The sequence below is a fragment of the Sturnira hondurensis genome, unplaced genomic scaffold (assembly GCF_014824575.4).
Source record: "Sturnira hondurensis isolate 20B ecotype Veracruz unplaced genomic scaffold, ASM1482457v3 Scaffold0011391, whole genome shotgun sequence".
In the NCBI taxonomy this organism is placed as follows: domain Eukaryota; kingdom Metazoa; phylum Chordata; class Mammalia; order Chiroptera; family Phyllostomidae; genus Sturnira; species Sturnira hondurensis.
In genome coordinates this window covers 875,087-896,433 of record NW_028084022.1, presented here as the reverse complement: position 1 = coordinate 896,433, position 21,347 = coordinate 875,087, and the positions used below count along the sequence as shown (strand labels likewise).

The following is a 21,347-nucleotide window of genomic DNA, read 5'->3' as shown; positions in this document are numbered from 1 at the left end:
TTCTGAGGTAAGGTTAGAGTAAAGGATAGTAAATAGGTGTAGTGTCTGAGAGAATAGAGTTAACCACTACAGTAATAGAATTGAGGAAACCACGAAGTGGCCTTAGTTCTGGGATAGGTGTTTTGAAGTATTTGCAATTGTAACACCTATTATTTACAATAATATTATAGCAACAATCATGTGACAGAATCTATGAGATCTAGATAACATGAATAGGGAGTAAAGTGCCTTGAATAGAACACAAGTGAAGTGAAGGATGGTAAAGTAGCTATACACTATGAAAGAGAGATCAGGGGAACCCTGTCAAATGATACAATATAACCAGCCAAGACAATACAGAAAGAAGAAGACTACAAAAATACTATAAAAATAAAAAATGTAAAAATAATGAAAAAATAATAAGAATAGAAATATGCCACAACTTGTAGCTTCTGTGCAATAGCAAAGTGAAATTTGTCTCTCTGTCTCTACTGTTGGGATGCCCCCTCTTTGGGTCCAACTCTGGTCTTTTCACAGTTTCATTTTTTTGTTTTTGTTTTTGATTTTTTTGGTCTCACTTGTAGGCATCAAAAAAAGCAGAAGAAGGAAGGAAGAAGAGATAAAATTGGAAATAAAGGAAGAACAAATAACACAAAGAGAAGGAAAGAGAGGGAAAATAAATTTAAAAATAAAAATTATTTAAGAAACAAAATAAAATTTAAAAAGCCTTGTGGTTTCAAAGTGGCCAGACTGGTTTTTCAGGTCCTGGTGGCTGCAGCAGGCTGAGGAATGATTGATATGGCTTTTCTTTCTTCCGCATCTGCACTCAGCCTGTGCTCTCTCCCTGAAGCTAGCCTGGCACCTCTCCCCATAGCCTTGAGTATGGGATCCAGGCCTTCCTGAGTACGCACTTTCACAGGGTTTACCGCTGTGGGCTGGGGTGCCGGTGCGCACATGCTCTTGGCCAGACTGCCTAGGTCCTGCAGGTGTACACTGTTCCTAGTGCTGTAGGGGTGTGAAGGGTCTTTAGCATAACCTTCCATGCACCCTCAGGATCACTGCCCAGCTGGGTGGCAGGGAGGCTGGAGCAATTGCTGCAGGAGAATTCCCCAAACAGTGTCTCTCATTTCACTTTTTCTTTTTGAGAATTTCCACCTTCTGAAGCCTGCCACTCCATACAGTGGCCTGGCTTCTCCCACAGCCCAATTCTCCTGCCAGTCCAGTGACTATCAGGGTCAGGGCCTGTTACTGCTGGACTCTCAACTCTCCCCAACTGGAATCCCCAGACTCCGTGGGTGCAAATAGCCCCTTTGTGTTTGCCACTTAGTCTTTATTCCCCTCCTTTCGACTTCAAGCAATCAGGTTTCTCCTGGTGCTTGTTTGGCCAGGGAGGGAGCAGTTGCCCCGGCTCTCTCCCAAGGACCCTGTGGCAAACCCAGCGACGGGCCTGGGTCTACAGCCACCCTGGTCCCAGCTCCTGACCCTAGGACCTTATTGTCCTGAAGCACTCTCCTTACCGTAGGGTTTTTCAATGTCTGCTACAATTTTTGGTCTCTTATTTTTATATACACTAAGGTACTGTTGGCTGTTTGTTCTTTTACTCCATAATCTTCTAGGATTTTCTCCCATGTGTAGGGGGAAGTGGAATCTGCTCCCTCCTACTAGAACACCATCTTCCTCTCCCCTCCATTTATTCTTTTTCTGACTTTAAATAAATTTTCACTTTTTAATTATTATTGGCATACAATATTATATTAGTTTCAGGTGTACAACCCAGTGATTAGACATTATATAGCTTACGAAGTGATCACCCTGATAAATCCTAAACCCATCTGACACCATACATAGTTACTATAATCCCTATGCATAGTTACTTTATGTCCCCATGACTATTCTGAAACTATCAATTTGTACTTCATAATCTCTCTATCTTTTCACCATCCTTCTAACTCTCCTCCCATCTTGCAATCATCAAAATGTTCTCTGTATCTATCAGTCTGCTTTTTAAATTTTTTTGTTTATTTCATTTTTTTATATTCCTAATATAAGTGAAAGCATATGGCATTGGCCTTCCTCTGTCTGACATTTCACTCAGAATAATACCCTCTATGTCCATCATGCTGTTGCAGATGGCAAGATTTCATTCGTGCTTATGGCTGTATCATATTCCATTGTATATATGCACCACTTCTTTATCTATTCATCCCTTGATAGATGCTTAGGTTGTTTCCATATCTTGACTATTGCAAATAATGTTGCAACAAACATGTGGATATGTATGTATTTTCAATTCAGTGTTTTGGGTTTCTTCAGATAAATATCCAGAAGTGGAATTGCTGGGTCCTTCCTTGTCTCTTGGTATATGGCCTTTGTTTTAAAGTCTATTTTGTTTGATACAAGTATTGCTACTTCACCTTTTTATCTGTGTAGTCATTTCCATCTTCATAAACTATCTTTTTTTATCCCATTCCTTTCTCTCTGTGTGTGTGTGTGTTTAATCTGAAATGGGTCTCTTTTAGACAGTACATGTAAATGTCTTGTTTTGTTATCCCTTCTTTTAGTTAGAACATATAATCCATTTTCTTGGAGTATGTAGCCTATTTGCAATTAAAGCAATTGTTGATAGATAAGTATTTATTTCTATATTATTATTCCTATTTTGATCTATTTTCTTCACCAGGTTAGGAAAATTTTCCATTATTTTTTCTCATTGGTTTTCAATTCCTTGCTCTCTTTCTTTTTATTCCAGCCTCCAAGATGCAAACATTGGTATGCTTAAGTTGTCTTAGAGGCTCCTCGTGCTATCTTAATTTTGGGGGTGGGGTGGGTTCTATTTGCTCTTCTGAATGTATTCTGCTTCTTTATCTTCCAAACTGCTGACTTGATCGTCTGCTTCATCTATTCTATTGTTGATTCTCTGTGATATATTCTTCATTTCAGCTCATGTATACTTCATTTCTGACTGGTTCATTTTTATGTTTTCTGTCTCCATTTCTGTTTCCTATCTCTTTGTTGAAGTTCTCACTAAGTTCATCTACTCTTCCCTTAAGTTTGTTGAGCATCTTTCTAAACAGTATTTGAACTCTGCATCTGATAGATTGCTTGTTTCTATTTTATTTAGTTTTCCTCTCTAGGGTTTTGTTCTGTCCTTTCATCTGGGCCATGTTTCTTTTTCTCCTCATTCTAGCTGGCTTCTTGTGTTTGTTTCTGTGTATTAGGTAGAGCTACTACATCTTCTGGTCTTGGTAGAATGGCCTCATATAGCAGGTGTCCTGTAGGGTCCAGTGGCACAGACTCCCTGATCACTTGAGCTCGGCACTCCAGGTACCCCCCCCCATGTGGGCTGTGTACACTCTTCTATTGTAGTTGAAACTTAATTGTTGTTGTCACTCCAGTAGGAAGGATTTACCCCAAGGATGATTGTCTTCAAGGACTTGTTGCAACCATCATGAAGAATCAACTGTGCAGGGGCTGGCCCTATGGAGCAGGTCTTACTTCAGCAAGGCTCTGTTGCCTGCTGGGTTTGCCCCTTGGGTGTGTCACTTTTGAAGGTGGTTAAGTGGTACTTCAATATGGTCTGAAGCTGTCCACCAGGTGTACTGGTTCTGGGACCTGCTGGGATGTGCAAGCCAAGGTCACCTTCCACCTATGTCCTGCACAGGGCCACCAGGTCTGAGTTACAAAACAGTCTGCAAAGGGCTGCTACTTGTGTCAGACTTGGAGTTGCCTGGGTAAGGACAACCTAGAAACCAAGGCAGGCTGCTGCTAGTGTTGGGCCTGGGGACACTTAGAAAGATGTACAGGGCATGCTAAGGACAGATGCTGCTTGTTTGACAAATTTTAGGAAAGTCCAAACCATGAACCGATACGAACTGTGTGGAAAAGTCACTAGAAATTTTAGGGTGGGCCCACAAGTTGGTAGGGGTGGGGTCCCTACCAGGGCAGATAACAATATTAGCTAGATTATAGAGACTCAGATATGGCACCCACCTGCCAGCTATGTGGGGGAATGGCTCAGCAAAGGAACAAATGGCCTCTGCCAGCACTTCCGTCTGGGAGAAAGCTGCCCTTCCAGGTCTTGCCCTGCTGCCAAACAATTCAGTTCCTCTTTGTATGTCTCTGGTATTTTTCAAGCTGTTTCTGCAGCACTGGAGCTCAGAGAGAGTGAGTCCGTGTAAGTCCATGCACAGGCCCTGTAAGATGAATGCCTGGGGCTCAAGAAGGCCTCTGCCTTACTCAGACACACTCCCTGCTGGTTTTTACAGCCAGAAGTTACGGGAGCTTTTCTTTATGGAACTGGAACCCTCTGCTCGGGAGCCTAGTATGGGTCTAAGACTCCTTTTTCCTCAGCGAGGACCACCACAGCTGAGATATCCTTCCCAATATTTATCTGCCATGTGTGGTTGTGGGACCAGACTGTTCCATGTCTTCATCCCTCCTACTGCAACAAAACTAGGTCATGAAGTGGTTTCTTTATATCCTTAATTGTAGGACTTCTTTTCAGCCAGATTTCAGAGGTGGTCCTGAATTATGGTTGTTTTGTAGTTTAATTATAATCTTGATGTGATTTTGGGAGGATCTGAGTATTGCATTTACCTACACTGCCATCCTGAGCCAAATCCCCCATTTATTCTTGAGTCAGTTCTGGCAATTTATGTGTTTCTAGGAATTTGTTCATTTTATCTAGGTTATTTAATTTTTTGGTTTACAAAGTTTTAAGTTCTGATTAAGTCTAATTTTTCTACTTTTTCTTTTGTCACTCAGGCTTTTTCATCATATGTATTAACTAACTCAGGGTAAAAAGATTTACTTCTGTGTTTTCTTATAAGACCTTTATAGTTTTAACTCCAACATTTGGGTCTATGATCAATTTTGAGTTAATGTTTGTATATCATATGAGGTGTAAGGGTAATTATTTATTTCTGCACATGAGTAACCAATTGTTCCTGCAATGTTTTTTACACTAATAATATTTTAATGCCTATTAGCCTGTTATCCATCAGTGTCCAAAACTTGATATAAAGTTTAGCATCAGGTTGAGATTGTTGCATGGAGTTTTAGTTTGGTGCCATTTTGGAGTATTGGAAAGTACACCTCTGAGAAAGGGCCTTCTTGTTGGGCAATTCAGAACAAAGAAGGACATATTAATATCTCACTCAGGCCCTGGCCCTAATCCAGAGTGAAGAAGGATGGGTTTGTCTTCATAGTAGGCGTTTTGAGTGCTCATGTTGCTCTTGAGAACATGCAGCAAGTGAATTGAGCTGAGGCCTTGGCTTCTCATGGACCCAAGCACAGACCTTTTTCCTCCTTCCCCTTCTCATCATTTCTGTACTCTATTCTCTTCTTCTCAAAGTGATAGCAGGTAACCTGGGAGATCAACTAAGATTCTACTGGTGGTGGTGATAGTGGTGGTGGTGGTGGTAGTACTAATAATAAGAGTTAGGGAAAATAAAGAACATAAACTTAACAGGAGGAGGAAAGAATAAAAAAACTAGAAAGTAGCTGCACTATGAACAAAAAGGGCATCCCAAAACTCAGCAATAGGGCTTTAGCTTTTGCAGAAAGGAGAGACAGAACAACTTCAGTAGTGCCACAGCTGGCTATGACAACAGTCAAGTTGGAGAAAAGTCAAAGGGGTGGGACTGGAAAGAGAGAGTACTCAGATGGGTTGATACAATGGAAACAAATTAGAAAAGAAAACTCTCATTTTATTGTAGAGGAAATTTAAGAAGTATGAACATGAATGAAAAACATGGTTCACATTTTCTTGGGACCTAATCTCTGTCTCTTAGGCCCACTGGAAGACCAAACCTACTCTGATAGTCTTGGTTCAGTGTAAAGGATGAGAAAAGTGTAATTTACCCCTGCTCAGAGAATATCATCAGTTCCTTAGGAACTGTGACAGACATGTGGAAAAGATAATTAGAGAAAATGGCACATCACAGTTACCTAATTGAAATTGAATTTTTAGGGACTGGGTGGTAGAGTTGAAAGATCACAGGCTTTGTTGCCAGACAGACACACGTCTGAATCTTGGCTCTACCACTTTACTCTTTGTGTGCCTTTGGGCAAGTTATTTAACCTTTCTGAATCTAATTTTTCTCTCTGAAAAATGGAATTTATATGGACCTTGTAGAGTTTTTGTGATAATTAAATAATAGAATGTCAGCAAAGCACCCAACACAATGTCTGAGAAATATATTACTAAGAGCTCAGTATGCACCAGTTCCTTCCCCAGCTTCTTACCACTGCATTCTAGGCACAAACTGGAGCTATCTCCTAATTCTAAAGGCTTCAACCCAATAATCCTAGTTCTCATATACTATTACAGGAAAATACCCTGGAAAACAGAAGGCATTTTGTGATCAAGGATGTTCATTGAGTTTTTAACTCTAAGATATTAACACACAAAATTATTATATACCAAAATATTAATGATCATTGCCTTACAGTGGAGGATTATCAGTAACTTTTGTAATGTTTCTATTTTGTGCATTACATTACTGTTATACTAAAAATATAATATAATATAACTTAATTTAATTTAATTACAGATACTTTTTAAAGGCTCTTGAGGAATACTACATAGCAAAGAGAATGTTCTACAACCACATGCAACAATATGGGTAAATTTCACAAGCATAATGTTGAGTGAAAGGATACTATGCAAAAGAGTACATTCTGAAAAATTCAATTTATACTTAGGTACAAAATAAGGCAAAACTAGTTAATGCTATTAGTAATCAGGACAATGGTAATTCTTGGAGGGAGAGCCTTTAGTAAACTTTGCATCTGGATCCTTTTGAAAAACATTACATTTATGAAATTCATTGTGTCTATAGGTATGGAGGAGTGACTAAAAAGGGGTATATTGGTGCTTTGGGATCTAGTAATGTTCTGTTTCATGATCTGGGTGCTAGGTGTGCTCAGTCTGTGAATATTCATCAACCTATGAATAGTGTTATACTTCAATAAAAGTAAAAATATGGTGGATAGATGAATATATAGCTAGGTAGGTAGATAGGTAAATAGATAGATAGAAAGAACAAAAGAAAATGTATTGAGTAAATACAAATTATCATCTGTGCCTTATCTGGAGAGTCAACGTAAAAACAAAGAAAAACCCTTGTTCTGGCCACAAGATGGTGCCATTAGTTACTTGGAAATCAAGTTCCAAGGTGCTATTTAGCACATTTTAAGAGCCAAAGAATCGATGTATTGTTTTAGAAAAAGAGAACTTAGAGATTTTACAGTCCAGCTTTCTTTAATTTTCCAGTTTAAAGAATCGAGGCTGTAGAAGGATGACTGGCTCAAGATCACACTCCTGGTTAGAAGACCTTGAGCCGAAAACCCAGGTTTCTGGGCTATCAGCTTTGTCTGCCACACTTAAAAATTCCTATTTTCAGCTCTGTTTTCTTTCTAAGATGGTATGGAATAAAAGGTTTATGAATAATAAGTGGACCTTTTTTATAACTCAAGAAAATAGAAGTCTTATATGAAATAGGTTAATCATGATTAGAATTGCCATTATTGAAAAGTTGCAGTGTGAAGTTTCCATATGTGGACATTTAAAAACATTTTATGGCCAATTCTTCCTGAGCTGGCTTAGGTTTCTACTTCTTAAGATGTGAAGAATAGACCAGACATGCTCTATTCCCCCCATTTGTTTCTTTTTTTTTCTTTTAGCCTCCCTCTCTCCCTGCCTTCCTTCATCTCTTATCTCTATGTGAACTACAGAAGCCACCAATACTTCTCAGAACCAAAAACTCAAAATTAAGTGTAATGGCTTTCTTGAACAGACCAGACCTTAGCTCTGTGTTGTAATTCATTTATCATTGTTATAGATGATAACTTCTAGGAGAGAGCTCATGGCAGATGAAAGTATCAACTAAGACAAATGATCTCTGTCCTTGTAACCTGGATCTTTGGACAGGCTCCAAGGTATGCATAGCAATTTTTTTGATTACCTCCAGTTGAAAAATGAGCTTCTTACATGGGGTCCAGATAGACTGGAAGAAGATGGGTTATTTCCTCCATACCCTCACACACATATCCAGCAAGTTTTTGGCTATGTCTGGAGACATTTTTGACTGTCACAACTGGGAGGAAGGTGTTACTGGAACCTAATGGGTAGAGGCCAGAGATTTTGCTTAACATCCTAAAATGCACAAGACATCCCCCCCCAGCTCCAAATGTCAATAATGCCAAGGTTAAGAAATCCTGCTTTATATAAAATTAGATCCAAGTGAAATAATGTGGTATATTAGAAGACCTTTTAGATTTCTCTCACAAGCCAGGTAGCCCTCCAAAATAGATAAATAAATAAAAGGAGAAATAAAACAGGTAATGTCTAACTCCAAGGTGAGGACCTATAGAGATATAATGTAGTTGGACTTGGGCTAATCCATATTTTAGTATATAATTTTGTTTTTAAATTTCTTCCTAAACCATAAACATTCAAGTCAGTTCTTAAAACATTGAGTACTTACTTGCATGAGAGGCATAGTACTGGTAAACCAAGGGGACTCTTGAAGACCTAAGTTATAAGGTCAGGGAGTCAATCTTAGCCTGACATTTCCCTCTCTTCTGCTTTCTTTCTAAATGGTGACAAAGGAATTTGAATCTGAACTTCCTTTGAAAGATCTGCTAAACACTTCCTGAAATCATACATATTTCATATATCACTCAAGGCCATTCCTGAAATCTAACAATAAAAGATGATTTTCAGCCCATTCTGCATCCCACTGAGTCTAGACTCCAGCTGTTCCAAGTCCTACCTCTAGTCCTATTTGTTGTCACCAGCAAGCATTAAGGATGCAAGCAGAAAAGCTTATCAAAGGAAAGCCTCAGGTTACCAAAACTCTTAGTGATTGAGAGAAGGCTTCTGGTTTATTTTTCTGGGTAACTAAGAGATAACCAGAAAAGGCATTGTTTCAATTTTTGTTGCTGAAAATATTTCTAATGTGTGTGTCTATTTTCTACATTACGAAGTAAGAGCACCTGGAAGACCAGGTTGAAGCAGATGTTTTCAAGGTCTTAGTTATCATCTTGCTTATCAGTGACTACTATCCATACCTGGAGATAGTAAATGGAATATAAAAATTTTAGTAGTCCACTCCCTCATTTTCCAAATGAGGGAACTGAATTCCAGAGAACAAAGTGAACTACTTAAGGTCATAGGGGTCACAGAGCTGGAAAGGCGTAGGACCAGTTTCCATGCAAATATATATATATATATATATATAATTTACATATATATACATATATATATATATATAATTTACACACACACACATATATACACACATATACATATAATTGGGAGGGGAAAATAATCTTGCTTAAGTTGAAAGGGCTGGTTAGTATAAATAGAAGGCATAATCTTCCCTGTTCTTCATTCACTTCTTCTGTAAGTACAAGCCAGAGCTTTACTGACAAAATAAAGTATTGAAGCAATTTTCTGAATCATTTCCACCAAAACCTCATCACACATCTATAACTTTTAAATATATGTGGTGCGGCTATAAAGCAATCTGGCCAGTTTACACAAACCACACAAGAAAACTAGGCACACTATTATATATTCATAGTGCATACTCTAGATTTTCCATGAATACATGGGACAGGAAATCCAGAAATAACTTCCAAACTTGTTTTAAAGCCAGTTTCTACCTCCATCTTCAACAAATCTTTTGCAAAAATCCACTAAGGAAAAGTAAAATGGACTTACCCATGCCATTACATTTCTTGGTATCTTTTCTCCTGTGCATGCTTATATTATTATCTCCTGGTGCTGATTTCAAGGCAAGTGGCAAAAATTTCAAGAGGAAGGGAGATTATAAGAGGATGGCAAGTAAAAAATATTCTACTCAGGGTAAAAGACACAAATTACAGAAGATGCACAGTGATGGTTACATTTCTAGAGAAAAGATTTGTTGGATTCTCCCATTAGTTATGCCCAATAGCCTTGCGACTCAAGACACATTCCAAGGACCAGCAGCACTGGAATCTCCTGAGAGCCACTTAAAAGTTCAGAATATTAGTCCTTAATGGTACATTTCAGTTAAAACAAGATACCCAAGTGATTTGTGTGTACATTAAAGCTTGTGAGGCATTGATGTAGAGAATACTTTGGATTAGGATTGGAAAATCAAGTTTTTCTTTTTAAAAATATACTTTATTGATTATGCTATTACAGTTCTTCCAATTTCCCCCTTTGCTTCCCTCCACCCAGTGCCCCCATTCCCTTCAGCAATCAACCACTTAGTTCATGTCCACGGGTCATGTATACAAGTTCTATGGCTACTCCATTTTCTATACTGTTCTTAACCTCCCCCTGTCTATTTTTACCTACCAATTTGTGCTTTATAATCCCTGCACCTTTTTCACCATTTGTCCCCTTCACCCTCCCCATGATAACCCTCCAATGATGTTCATATGTATGATTCTGTTTCTGTTTGCTCTGTTTGCTTAGTTTGTTTTTTAGATTTAATTGTTGATAGTAGTGAGTTTATTGTCACTTTAATGTTCATAGTTTTAAAACATTTTTAAAATTGTTTCTCAAGTATAGTTTTCTGCCTTTTCCCCCTAGCCCTCCCCACTACCCCAGCCCTCCCCACCTCCCTCCCCCATTTCCACCCCGCTTGTTGTTGTCCATATTTTTGATGTTCTTGTTTTTCTTAAGACATTTTAACATTTCATATAACAATGACTTTGTATTGATGAACTCCTTCAGCTTTTTCTTGTCTGGGAAGTACTTTATCTGCCCTTCTATTCCAAATGATAGCTTTGATGGATAGAGTAATTTAGGTTGTAGGACCTCACTTTTCATCACTTTAAATATTTCTTTTTTTTAATTTAATTCTTGTTCAAGTACAGTTTTCTTTCTTGTATTCCCTTGACAGTTCCTTCCAGCCTGCAAAGTTTCTTTTGAGAAATTAGCTGACAGTCTTAGGGTAACTCCTTTATAGGTAACTGTCTGATTTTCTCTTGCTGCTTTTAAGATTCTCTTTGTCTTTAACTTTTGGCATTTTAATTGTGATGTGTCTTTGTGTTGTCCTCTGCTTGTCCATCATATTTAGGATTTTCTGAGCTTCCTAGATTTGCATGTCTATTTTCCTCACCAAATTAGGTAAGTTTTCTTTCATTAGTTTTTCAAATAAGTTTTCCATTTCTTGTTCTTCTTGTTCTTCTGGTACCCATATGATTCAAATATTGCTACATTTGAAGATTTCTCAGAGGCTACTTAGCTTATTTTTTTAAATTCTTTTTTGTTCTTGCTGTTCTGATTGATTTTTTCTCCTTTATGTTCCAAATCATCGATTTGATTTTCAGCTTCATCCACTCCACTGTTGATTCCCTGTAAATTGTTGTTTATTTCAACTAGTGTCTCCATTTCTGATTGTATCATTTTATGCTGTTGAAGTACCCACTGAGTTTCTTGAACATCCTTATAACCAGTGTTTTGAACTCTACATCTGATAGATTGCTTATCTCCTTTCATTTAGTTCTTTTTCTGAAGTTTCTTTGTGTTCTTTCGCTTGGGCCATATTTCTTTTTTTTCTAAATTTAATTATTGTTCAAGTACAGGGCCATATTTCTTTGTCTCCCTATTTTGGCAGCTTCCTTGTGTTTTTTTTCTATATACTAGGTAGAGCTGCTTCGACTCCCTGTTTAAGTAGTGTGGTCTATTGCAGAAAAGTACACCAGTAAGTTGGAATGGGCAGAGACTTAGGTAATTGCCAAGGTTGGGCAACCTTTGTCACTGTTCTATGGCTCTGTGTAGAGGAGGGTTCAGAGAGGGGACAATGCCGCTGCCTGGCCTCTAGAATTTTGTCCAAGAGGATACTATCCCCCAGCATTCACCCTGATGCCAGACACTTCAGTGCCCCCCTGTGTGCCATTGGTGCCCTTCCAGCTACTGCCCTGGTTTTGAAATCCAGAAGGAGTTCATCTACATAAGTCCTAAGTTCATTGTGGGCCCTTTAAGAGGAGGCTCCTAAGAATCCTGAAGTTTCTTCTGCCACCCCAACCCCCAGTAGTTTTTACAGCCAGAAGTCATGAGGACTTATCTTCCTGGTGCTGGATCTGTGGGCTGGTTGGTCTGGTGTGTGGTTGGGACCCCTTATTCCCAAGATATCCCTCTCAATTTTTGTCTAACATCCATGTATATGGGACTGCCTGTTCTATATCTCCATGCCTCTCCATATCTCTGCCACTCCTACCCATCTGGATAAATGTGGTTTCTTTAATTTTTTGGTTGTCTGACTCCCATACAGCTCAATTTTTCTGATAGTTCTCTGTCCCTCCTACCTATCTGGATAAATGTGGCTTGTTTAATTCCTTGGTTACCAGAATTCCATACATCTCAGTTTTCTGACAATTCTGGGTAATATTTGTTTTGTAGTCTAGTTGTAATTTTTGCTTTGGTTGTGCAAGGATGTGAGACACATTTATTTACGCCTCTATCTTGACTGGAAGACCAGTCTGAAAAATAATTTTTCCCCTGCCATATACTTGTTTATTAAATTTGTACAAATCACTTCCTCTTTCTGAGCTTCAGGGTTATTATGGGTACAATGAGTGAATTGGACTAGAAGAACTCTGAAGGTCTTTATGCCCCCAAATTCTAGGATTCTAACTAACAGTAAAAACCTCACCTTGTATGCTTGCTTGTAAATGTCACAATTTTCTTTAAATTAGCAAAGTTTATGATTGAAAACCAGATGGTAATACATTGGTTCTTTTGCCATTTCTAAGTCCTCTTGTCAGTTTGCACCAACTTTACTGGCCCTCATAAAGATTTTAAAACAAGATGATCATGGTTATTATCACTCCCAGTTTTTCAGAATGAATTCACATGAAGCAATAGGAGAAGGCAGATATGCTGATGATGGAATGAACTGACACCTGTGGCTGTCCCCCTGGGTCTGAGACAGGCAGAGATAAAGTCTAAAGATAAAGAGAGCTAGTAACAGCTTCAAAAACTTGTCCCAGTCCACTTGGCACTTCCTCTTCTCAAAATCATGTAAAAAGTTCTACATTTACCTCCTGTGTTTATTTTTTTCTTTCAGCTCTCCTAACTCTTGGCCTTAGTCAAGTTGGCCCTATTACCGCATGGTTGGTGTTTGGCCATAGACATATTATTAAAAATGAGGCCCTGGCTGATGTAGTTCAGCAGATTGAGCACGGGCCTGCGAACCACAGGAGCATTGTTTGAGTCCTGGTTGGGGCATATACCTGGGTTGCAGGCCAGTCCCCAGCAGGGGACGTGCAAGGGGCAACCATACATTGATATTTCTCTCCCTCTCTCCTTCCTTTCCTCTCTAAAGATAAGTAAATAAAATCTTTTTAAAAATGAGCTAAAATGAGGCAAAAGAGAAGCATCACCTCAAAGCCAGAGTCCTGTTCCATAGAACAATATTTGAATGGGTTACTTTGGGTGCCTCAAACCTCAACTAGCCATCTTCAGATCCTAACTAAGTATTTGTTTCAACAACAATTGCTGCATAATAAACCATCCCAAGCTTAGTGACACAGCTTATTATGCTCACGGATTCTGTGGTTTAGGAATTTGGGTAGAGATTGGCTGGGTGATTGTATCGCTCCTTGTGGTGTGAATTGAGATATGGAGGATCCAAGATGGCTTAACTTCCATGCATGTTTCTTTGGTGGCAATGGCTGGAAGACTGGATCTGCTGACATTGTTTCCTATAGTGTCTACATGTGGCTTCTTTAGCATAGCAGTCTCAGGATTACTGAACTTCTTACAGTACAACAGGCTTCCCCCAGAGGTATTATCTTAAAAAAAAAACCAGGTGGAAGTTGCACGTTTTTTTATGACTTAACATCAAAAGTAATATCGTGTCACTTCTGTCACATTGTATTCATTGAAGCAGTCACAAGGCCACTTTGACTCAAAGAGATGGAACATAGACTCCAAACCTCAATGGGAGGAGTTTCAGTGAATTTGTGGCCATTTAAAAATAACACGTACAGTACTCATTAGGTAAATAACACTGGGGAAGTGCTCTTTATTCAATCCTGGATAAGGCTGTGTATACTGCCAAAGACTCCTTTTCCCCATCCAGCACTGGGCTTATACAAGAAGTCAAGCTCAGCAGGATCTGAGGATGACACTCTTTGGTGCTTCTCTTCATGGTTCACACCTTATCCTTCTTTACTAGATTTTAGAATGTAGCCTGAAAGGAGGAAATAATTAAGGGCATAGGAAAAAAAGTGTTCTCTCTTTCCCCCTCTGTCTCATCCTCCTTTTCATTTTTTATACGACCTAAATGAGCTAAGTCATTTACTTTATATCTCCTTTCCCCTGAGCTACACCTTGGTCCTGTACAAATTTTGAAGACCTGGAGAATGCTGTCTTACTGTGCCAACCCACTGGGATCAAAAGAAATAAAAAGAGCAAACTATGCAGAAAAGAAAGGCTGCAAGAAAGCTGAAAGGAAAAAGCTACAGTTTGTTTGTCTTAGGTCAGTTTTACTTATGTTTCCTATAAATCTACCCTAGCAGGGTGGTCTAATTGTATGACTCTGTGACCTTCAGAGCTCCATTTTATTCTTGTTCCACACTAGAACCCTTATGCTAAGTGGAAGGAGGAATTTCCAATCCTTCATTACTCTTCCTCCCAAGGGATACAGTGGGTGGCATTTATCTATTATTGATCACCTACTCTATGCCAGAACTGTGCCACTTTACACTCATTATCCCATTTAAGCCTCACAATAACCCTATGAGGTATATAATATTATCCTTGAGTCACAGGTGAGAAACCCTAAAGGCTCAGTGAGTTGAAGTAACTTGTTCTGGCTCACACTATTAGTATAAAACAGAATTTATATCAGAACCAAGGCAATCTGACCCCAAAGCCTGCAAATGGCAATCTACCTGTGTTTTTCTCACCCAAGTAAGAAGGACAGTAGCAGTTATCCCAAAGCTATAAGAACAACATATTTATAGTCAATAATACTTTTGCTTAAGATCTATGTGCAATTAACCAATTATATTAATAACTAATATTAATAAAAGATGATGCTTAAGAGAGGCTGAGTTGTAATAATAATGGTACCTAAAATTTACTAAAAACTTACCATGTGCCAGGAACAAATGAAACATGTTAGCCTCATTAATTTTTGATTTACAACATCCTGGGTGGTAGGTATTATCATTATCACATTTATAATTGAGTAAAATGAGGCACAGAGATGGTAACTTGCCCAAAGTCAAATTGTAAGTAATTGACACAGCAAAGAGTAAAATACAGACAAGTCTAACATAAAAATCCATGTTCTTAACCATTACATGACACTGACTCTCTTAATAGTATCTGCCTGTGAAAATTGAAATCATGGATGTTATTAATCTTTCTAGGAAGGTGCAGGCATGTAGCTTATTGTACAAGTACAGTGTTTTAAATATATAAGAGCTGTTTTGGTTAAGGTCTTGCATTACTCCTGAAGAGAGATTTTTTGACTATTCAGTTAATCTTACTCTAGGAGCTGTAAGAGTGTATAAATCATTGGCAAATGTATTTTCCCATACTGTTGGTTCCTTTTTCATTTTGCTGATGTTTTCTTTTTATTTTAAAGATTTTATTTATTTTCAGAGGGGAAGTGAGAAAGAAAGAGGGAGAGAAACATCGATGTGCTGTTGCCTCTCACATGCCTTCTACTAGGGACCTGGCCTGCAACCCGGGCATGTGCCCTGACTAGGAATAGGGCCAGCGACCCTTTGGTTAGCAGGCTGTTGCTCAGTCCATTGAGCCACACCAGCCAGAGCTTGCTGCTGTTTTCTTTAGCCATGTAAAACATTTTTATTTTGATGAAGTCCAATTCCTTTATTCTTTTCTTTATGGCTCTTGCTCTAGGGGACATATCAGTGAAAATATTGTTGTGTGTAGTAAACTGTTGGTAGGAATGTAGACTGATGAAGCCACTGTGGGAAATAGTATGGAATTTCCTCAAAAAAAGGAACTACCTTTAGACCCAGAAATTCTACTGCTGGGATTATACCCTAAAAATCCTGAATCACCAATTCAAATAACTTATGCACCCCAATGCTCATTGCAGCACAATTTACAATAGCCAAGTGCTGGAAGTAACATAAGTGCCCATCAGTAAATGAGAGGATCAAACAACTGTGGAACATTTACACAATGGAATATTACACAGCAGAAAGAAAGAAGGAATGTCTACCCTTTGTGACAGCATGGACTGAACTGGACAGCATTATGCTAAATGAAATGAGCCAGGTGGTGAAAGACAAATACCATATGATGTCACCTATAAGTAGAACCTAGTCAATAAAACAAATAAGCAAGCAAAATATCACCAGAGACATTGAAATAAAGAGCAAACTGACAGTAACCAGAGGGGAGAGGGAGCAGGATTATGGGGGAAAGAAGAGTAAGAGTCTTGAAGGAATATGCATAAAGACCCATGGACAAAGCCAAAGGGTGTGCTAGGATTGAATGTGGTGGGTGGGTGGGGTGGCGGAGAGTGTTGTGGGGAAAATGGAGGCAACTATATTTGATCAGCATAAAAAAGAATGTATGAATCAGGAAGCTGAATGAAAACAAATCATTTTCTTTCTGCTCAAATCATTTAGATATTATTAGTGCATAAGCATTTTGGGAAACACAGGATTTGAAATTATACATTGATAGTTTCTAAAAGTTTCTGGTTCTGGGTAAATCAATATATATGATCTAATCTTATTACTTCTTGTATCTTTGCATAACTGCCTTTTTCTTCTAAAAAGATTCTATTTTTATATTTGTTCCCTTAATCCTAGAGATCTTAGGTTGACACTGGAGTTGTTCCACCACTTTCTATGTATATTTCCTCACAAAGAGATCATTTTCTATCCACTATGCCTGGGGATTACTAAGCAATTCATTAGAGAAGTGAGGGCAGAAACCCAATGTGATTGCAGTTGGCTTTTCTTTCATGTGGTCCTTTCAGCAAGTGTTGAGCTATTGGTCTACCACATCAAGTAGAAATGCTTTCCTCTGACTTTCCATGACTTCTGTGTATACTTGGCCTTACCTAACCCACCAACTCCCTTTCTCCCTGCTCCTGTGTAAAGGTCATCCATCAGGTAGTCGGGCCCTCATCCTCAGAAATAACATTATACTTATTCTTACCTCCTTGTGTTTGTTCACTCAGTTGTCCCTTCCTCCTGCTACCACTAGTGTTTATACCAGCCAGGCCAGCACTTAATGGCATTCTTTTAACAGGCACCTATTATTTAATGTATCAGCTTTGACTTCTCAACTATATTGTTGTGATATTGTAACTTATAGCAAATATATACAGTCATACACTGCATAATGATATTTTGGTCAATGACAGGCCACATATACAATGGTGATCCCATAAAATTATAATAGAGTACAAGCAGGAAGTTTGTTTGCAATACTGAAAGAAAAGGCAGGACCTGTCTACAATGTTGAATTTACTGTTAGTTTTTTTGGTAGCTTAAGTGGATGAGTAGGGTCAACATGCTGTCCAGCCACCCAGCACCTGCCTGTGGCTAATGCCTGGAGTTGGCAAGGAAGCAACAGGAGCAAGTTGGGGAGTAGTGGAGCTTGAGCTCCCTTCCCACCTGCCCATGCCAGCCCCTGCACATGCACATGCACATGCATACACACTTGGCACACAAACTTCCCTCCCTTCCCTCCATTTCTCTGTATCTCTCTTTCTAGTGCCTTTCCTCCCTGCCATTCTCCCTCTGTACCTCTCTCTTCTTCCCTTCTCCATTTTATCGCTTCTCACCTAAGGCTTTATTTCTCCGGGTCTCTTAATTTTTGCTCTCCTTTTCTTTCCCTTTTTCTTTCTTCTCTCTGTCCCTTCCTCCCTCTTCCTGACTTCCACTCTCTGTTAGGTGGCATATCCCTTCACAGCCATCCTTGTATACCATCAACATGTGTGCAGATATATACTTTATTTTTATACCATATTTTTACTGTACCTTTTCTATGTTTAGGTACACAAATAATTACCTTTGTTAAAACTTAATTTTTGACAAGTTTTAGGAACTGAATTGTGTATCCTCAAAATTCATGTTAAAGCTCTAACTGCCAATATGACTATATTTGAAGATAAGGCTTTTGTGAGGAAACTGAGGTTAGTAGAGGTCATGAAATCACAAAGATAGGGTATTAATGCAGTGGGATTTGTGGCCTTATAAGAGCTATTACTCTTATAAGAGAGATAATTTCTCTTTGTCTATGCACATGTACTAAAAAAAGGCCGTGTAAGCACACAGCAAGAAAGTACCCATCTATAAGCCAAGAGAGAGTTCTCATCAGAATCTTATGTTAATCCTGGACTACAAAACTCCACAATTGTGAGAAAACAAATATCTATGGTTTAAACTACATATCTATGGTATTTTTTTATGGCAGACCAAGTGGACTAATACAGGAAAAATTTTTAGAATATTCTCATGCAGCTAGAGCGGACCTACCAACCTTCATCCTAGACTCCCCCCGCACCCCAGCCACCCCCACTTCCCACCCTTGATCATCCCCCTCTTTAGTTTTGTACATGTGTCCTATATAGATGTTCCTGAAAACTCTTTCCTGTTTTCCTCCATTATCCCCTCCCACTTCCCCTCTGGTTACTGTCAGTTTGTTCTTAATTTCAATGTCTCTAGTTATATTTTGGTTGCTTGTTTTGTTGATTACATTCCACTTATAGGTGAGATCATATGGTATTTCAATCTTTTTAAATTTATTGAGACTTGTTTTGTGTCCCAGCATATGTTCTATCCTAAAACATGTTCCATGTGCACTTGAAAAGTATGTATATTCTGTTCCTTTGGGGTGAAGTCCTCTGAACATGTCAGGTAAATCCATTTGATTTAGTGTGTCATTTAAGGTCACTGTCTCCTTGTTCATTTTCTGCCTAGAAGATCTATCCATTGAAGTCAATGTGGTATTTTTTAAAATTGTTGTTCAGGTACAGTTGTCTCCATGTTCATCCCACCTCGGCCCCCCACCTCACCAATCCCAACCTCCCATCCTCAATATTACCCCTTTTGGCTTTGTCCGATGTGTCCTTTATACAAAATCCCCAACTATAACTGTATTTCTATCAATCTTTGCTTTTATTTCCATCAAGATTTGCTTTACATTTTTAGTTGCTCTTATGTTGGGTGTATAAATGTTTATAGGGTGATATCCTCTTATTGGATTGTTCTCTTTATCACTGTGTAGTGTGCTTCTTTGTCTCTTACTATAGCTTTGGTTTTAAGGTCTATTTTGTCATGTATAAGTACTACTACCCCAGCTTTTTCTCTTTTCCATTTGCATGAATTGTCTTTGTTCAACCCTTTTCTTTTACTCTGTGTATGTGTTTTGATCTGAGATGGGTCTCTTGGAGGCAGCACATATATAGCTCTTCTTTTTTTAATCCATTCAGCTGTCCTCTGTTTTTTGGTTGGTGCATTGAAACCATTTACATTTAAGGTGATTTTTCATAGATTCATATATAATGCCATTTTATTGTTAGACTATTTCCTCTGGGTTTTTTTCCTTTCTCTTCTTCTTGAAGCAAGGCTTTTAACATTTGTTGCAGTATTAGTTTGGTGATAACAAACTCCTTTAGCTTTCTCTTGTCTGGGAATCTCCTTATTTCTCCTTTGATTTTAAATGATAGCCTGGAGACTTCTGCCAAGATGGAGGCATAGGTGGAAACACTGTGCCTTCTCCCACAACCAAGTTTGAACACAACAAAGGTTTGGAGAACTAGGACACACCCAAAGACCAGAAAACGGAATTATACGGAAGTCCGACAACTACGAACCATTCAATGGGGACGGTAAGAGAGGCGGAGCCAGCAGCGGAGCTGGGTCGGGCAGGACAGATCCCCCAACCTAGGCGTGCAGGCAGCCCAGAACCAGTCAGGGTGTGGGGCAGACTGACCGCAGTCGCACATTCGCACACAGTGAGATGGGCCACACAGGCCCCAGGGGGCGAACCCAGTGGTGGAGGGCTGACGGCGGTGGCACACTCGCGTGCAGTGCAACGAAACGCGTGGGCCTGGTGACGGTGGTGGCTGCGGCGCCGGGGCCGTGGCGGCAGATGGGAAGCCATTGTCCCTCTTTGACACCGCCCCCACATACAGCATCACAACCCAGCAACTTAGTTGCGCTGTTCTAGTGAACACTTTAGGGCTCCGATCCTGCTATGGAATAGGCACAAACAGCCCAAAAGATGGTGAAAGAAGAACTCAAAGTCCCAGAGCCAATAACTCTAAGTGACTGGGAAATTGCCAGCCTCTCAGAAGCACAATTCAAGACACTATTTATCAGGATGCTCACAGAACTGGTAGGTTATAGCCACAAATTAGAGGAACATAGTCACAAATTAGAGGAACATATGAAGGCTAAACTCATTGAAATGAAGGGAGATGCACAGGAAACCAATAGTGATGGAAAGGAAACTGGGACTCAAATCAATGGAATGGACCAGAAGGAAGAACAAAACATCCCACCAGAAAGGAATGAAGAAATGAGAATTCAAAACAATGAGGAGAGGCTTAGGAACCTCCAGGACATCTTTAAACATTCCAACATCCGGATTATAGGGGTACCAGAAGGGGGAAAGAAACAGCTATGAGTGGAAAACTTATTTGAACAAATAATAAAGGAGAACTTCCCCCGTCTGGCAAAGGCAATAGACTTCCAGGAAACCCAGGAAGCTCAGAGAGTGCCAAAGAAGTTGGACCCAAGAAGGAACACACCAAGGCACATCATAATTACATTAGCCAAGACCAAAATGAAGGAGAGAATCCTAGAAGCATCAAGGGATAAGGGGACAGTCACCTACAAAGGAGTTCCCATAAGACTGTCAGCGGATTTCTCAAAAGAGACCTTACAGGCAAGAAGGGGCTGGAAAGAAGTATTCCAAGTCATGAAATCCAAAGACCTACACCCAAGATTGCTTTATCCAGCAAAGCTTTCATTTAGAATGGAAGGACAGATGAAGTGCTTCTCAGATAAGGTCAAGTTCAAGGAGTTCATCATCACCAAGCCCTTATTATATGAAATGCTAAAGGGACTTATATAAGAAAAAGAAGATGAAAAATATGAACGGTGAAAGGACAGCAAACACACAGTTATTAACAACCACACCTAAAACAAAAGCAAACCAAGAGGACAGCTAGATCAGGAGTGGAACCATAGAAATGAAGAACACATGGAGGGTTAGAAACAGGGGGGGTGGGAGGGGGAGAAGCGGGGAGGAGGCACAGAAAATAGCATAGATGGTAGATAGAAAATAGATAGGGGGGAGGGCGAGAATAGTGGGGGAAATATAGAATCTAAAGAACTTGAGACACGTGGTT

At 39.3% G+C, this 21,347-nt stretch overlaps 1 long non-coding RNA gene across 1 annotated transcript; it reads right to left on the bottom strand.

The window, feature by feature from the left end:
* Positions 1-1,113: 1,113 nt before the first annotated feature.
* On the bottom strand, positions 1,114-20,756 carry LOC118996637 (uncharacterized). The gene is made up of 3 exons (XR_005068532.1): positions 20,743-20,756; positions 17,048-17,054; positions 1,114-1,190 (listed from the first exon to the last, which is right to left on the bottom strand). It is a non-coding gene; the product is annotated as an uncharacterized LOC118996637 (long non-coding RNA).
* Positions 20,757-21,347: the final 591 nt, after the last annotated feature.